At 41.7% G+C, this 3,196-nt stretch overlaps 1 pseudogene; it reads left to right on the top strand.

Annotated features, from left to right (window-relative positions):
• Window positions 1-867: 867 nt before the first annotated feature.
• LOC110306569 lies at window positions 868-1,944 on the top strand (annotated as a pseudogene).
• Window positions 1,945-3,196: the final 1,252 nt, after the last annotated feature.

Here is a 3,196-nt window from a genome sequence, read left to right as displayed (position 1 = left end):
CAGAATTGAAAAATAAGAGAAATAACCATATTTAAAAGACCATAGAGATGGTTCTGTGAGTATAGTGCTTGGATGCAAACAGGAGGTCCTGAGTCTGAATCCCTGGCATCCACATAAGAGCAAGGCAGGATGGCATCTGTCTAGAACCCCAGCACTGGGCCAGGGAGGTGAAACAGGTAAATCCCAGTGCAGATGCTAGCCAACCCATCTGTTACCAGTAGGGGGAGGATGGGCCAGGTTATTCCTGTTCTACTTTGCTGATTCAAGAAATAGAAATAGAGGCCCATGTACAGATTTATAAAGTATAAAGGTTACTTATCTACCTTTTGCTATTTTAATTTTATTAAAAATAGTTTTTTAATGAAATATAGTTCTACTATGGCTTTCCCACCCCCCCAGCTCCTCATAGATCTTTCCCACCTCTCTCCCTGCTCTTCTGGATCCAAACCATGTCTGTTTCGTGTTAGGAAACAAACATGCATCTAAAAATAAAATAAAATAATAAGGTAAGATAAAACATAACCAAACAAATCAGAACAGGACAAAAAAACAGAAGAGCTAAAGGAAAAGGAAGAGAAACACACATGAATGCAGAGACTCACATGTTCACAGACCCAGGTATCCCATAAAAACACAAAACTTGAAGCCACAATATATAAACAAAAGTCCATCAAGATGTTAAAAAAAAAAAAAAAAAAGGACCGGGAGCTGGAGGTCTTGGGAGGGTAGCAGAGTATAATCAGCCTCTGCCACATTGGTTCTCCGGTGGCTGCTGTGTGGCACAGATAGATTGAGCTGGTGGGTCTGTGGAGCAGCAGGCTCAGCAAGGGATCTGCCTGAATGCAGGGGGCTGGCAAAGGTGGTGCCATGAGGAGGAACACCCCTTACATTGACAGTAAGATCAGCCTCATCTCCTAGGTGGAGGTCTGCTATGAGGGCATCTTCTATACCACTGACAACGAGAACTCCATGGTAGCCTTCTCCAAAGTTCGATTCTTCAATAGAACAGATAGACCAACAGATTATCCCAAACTGCCTCCAGATGAAGTCTTTGAATATATTATGTTCCAGGAGACTGATATCAAAGACTTCTGTCTATGAGCCACCGAAATCCCGATGTTCTTTGCCCAGCTATTGTTCAGTCTTGACTAGGTTCATCTTCATTCCAGTCAGTGAGTTCCTACGAACCTTTCAGCAGGATGCCAGCATACAAGTCAGTTCAGCCCAAGTACATCTGTTGAGCCTCAGTTTGGTGCTGTTGGTGTTGCTGGGAGCTCCTTGACATCCTTTGGAAACAGAAGCATCAAATAGTGGTACCTTATTCCAGAGCAATGCATTTGGTTCTGCCTTCACACAGGACACAAGATCCGTAAAACCACAGCTAGCCTAAGATCGATTAATCCCTCAGACTCTTTGAACAAAATTTCAACCATGGTACAAGCAGGACCATGGTTGAAGGACCAAGGACCATCTCGGCCCNCTTACCTGCTCCAGCACCTTTGGGGGGGGGGGGGCTCTTTTCCAGCCTTCCAGGTCTTTGCCCCCTACCTGCCAGAAAGCAGTAGCCAACCAAGAGCACAGGGAAGCTGAAGCACACCAAGTCCCAAGGCCAGACCAGAAAACAGGCAACTCAGAAATCATACCAAGAGTCAACTAGTTCCAGGGATTCCTTCTGCTCCAAGATAGGTCTAGGGGTGAGGGTGAGGGTGAGGGAGTTCATGGAGGTAGCAGGAAAGATTTGGTATCCATCGAGATGGTCCAATGAAATTTGAGAAATATTTTTGACTTTGAAAGTGCAAATGCACAATCTAACAAGGAGGAAATCGACAGAGAACTTCATAATAAACTTAAATTAAAGAAGATAAACTTGAGAAACAAGAGATACCTGTACATGGTAAAGGAGACTCTGGAATGCACATGCAAAACATCCAGGGAACGCTATGAGGAAGAGCAGTTTGGGTTCAACAGCAAAACCAAGTTCTTCTTCAGAAAGCATAAGTGTATGTTGTGTAGCAGATGGTTGTGATTCCTTGCCTAGTGTTGAACTAAAGCAAGCTAAATGGAACTGCTAAGTATTTCCTCATCACTGAAAGGAGTTTCCTTATCGCTAATTAATTCTTTGGCAATTATTTCAAGTTGCCTGCCGATAGGTTGTGATACTGTGTTTGAGCCACAGAAAGTTTTTTGTGTGTATATTTGTGTGTGTGTGTGTGTGTGCGCGCGTGTGCATACATGTGTGTATCAGTATCTTTTTCTTTGTTTTTTGGAGATACTAGAATATGAGGTAGCATATTTTGACAATCAGGGTCCTGGATGGTAGATTAATTTTGTCAGTCAACTACTGTACACACAGGTAGATACTGTTTCTTAGGCAAAGGTAACATTTTTATATAATTGTAAAATTCCATTATATCCCATTGCCAAAGAAACATTGTGAACTTTATGTAGTTGCATAAAGAGCAACTAATTTTTTAAAAGAATAAACATTTTAGTCAGCAAACATACCTGTTCTTGCAGAACAGGTTATGGTGTCTCACAGCAATAGAACACCAACTAAGATACTTCCTTTGACAATCCCTTTCTTCATACCTCTGGTCATCTAGTGAGTAGGGCCAGAGATTCCTGCCACACGTTTTTTAATCCACAATACCACTCTTTTTATTAAAGTCCTTCTGGTCTACAATATCATAATTTCTTCCTTTATGTTTTCCAGATAAGTCTTGATTATTTTTAAATAGAGTATTTATCTATTCTTTGGGAATTTCATACATGTATATAATATATTTTGATTGTATCCCCTCCCCACTCTCTCCCAACAACTTCTTTCAAAATTACCTCCCTGAGTCCCCCTCCAACTTCATGGTTTTGTTATTGTTGTTTATAACTCCCTGAGCCCAATTAGTGTTTCTCAGTCAGGAATGTGGTCTGGTAAGCTCCTCTCCCCTCCATATGATAGGAGGTTGATAGGTTTGATCTTGCCCAGGTTCTCTGCAGCCAATCACTGCTGCTATGAGTTCATGAGTACAAAGAGAATAATGTTGGTTAAGAAAGGTGCCAAGTAAGATCTTCCAGGAGAAAGTGTCATTGCTCAGGAAGTACAGGCAGTTTAATAGGCAGCCAAGAAAATCTGCAGACACTGCTAAATGTTCTCAGAGGGGAAACATAGCCACCCCTTAAGAACTAACAGTGAACATAA

This window comes from Mus caroli, chromosome 12 (genome assembly GCF_900094665.2).
Source record: "Mus caroli chromosome 12, CAROLI_EIJ_v1.1, whole genome shotgun sequence".
NCBI lineage: Eukaryota > Metazoa > Chordata > Mammalia > Rodentia > Muridae > Mus > Mus caroli.
This window is presented reverse-complemented; position numbering and strand designations above follow the sequence as displayed.